An 815-nucleotide genomic window follows, 5' to 3' on the forward strand; every position below is an offset into this window, starting at 1 on the left:
GTGGTGCTACAGGCACATATACCGCACAACCAAAGATTCTAAAGTGGGAAATGTTTGGTTATTGACCAAACGCTAATTGTAGTGAGAGTATCATATCCGTGAAGATATATGTCTTTAAAAATCAACAAATTCCTTTTAGAACTTGGAGAATATAGAGCATTATTTATGGAAAGTTTTGTTCCATTCGGCAACGTAAAGTTTGCTTTACCAGTCCCTTCAATCACGTCTGCAGGACCTGATATTGTATTGACGATAATTCTTGTCGGTTTTATATCAGAGAAATATCTCTTTTGTCTCAGAATAGTGTGCGTTGTTCCACTATCTGGTATGCATATTTCACGAATCTGTTTCTTGGATTTTGCTTCATTAGTATTTTGATCCATTTCTGAAATTGTCAAAAATATTAATAAAAGAAAAACATAGAATTCATTCATATAATAATCATATAAAGAAACACACAATAAGTATACATTAAGGTGACGTTAAAAACATCATTATTTGTTTAAAACAAGAAATGTAATAATTATACATGATAATATTGAAAACTATTCAATAGTCTTATTATACGCATTTTGGCTCTCTTCAGGAGTAATCTAGTCCAGCTCATTTGCGAAGTCGGAGGCATCGAGGTACGATGTCCCTTCAAAGTTTTCAGTGAGGTTCACTTCTTTAGCTTTGCCTTTCGTGGACTCTTGATATAACTTACAGAGATGTGAAGGAGTACGACAGGTACGGGACCAATGTCCTTTACAACCACATCTGTAACACACTGTCTCACGCTTCTGGGTGGTATCCTCTTGAGTTTCTTTACCCTT

The sequence above is a fragment of the Brassica oleracea genome, chromosome C7, assembly GCF_000695525.1.
Source record: "Brassica oleracea var. oleracea cultivar TO1000 chromosome C7, BOL, whole genome shotgun sequence".
NCBI lineage: Eukaryota > Viridiplantae > Streptophyta > Magnoliopsida > Brassicales > Brassicaceae > Brassica > Brassica oleracea.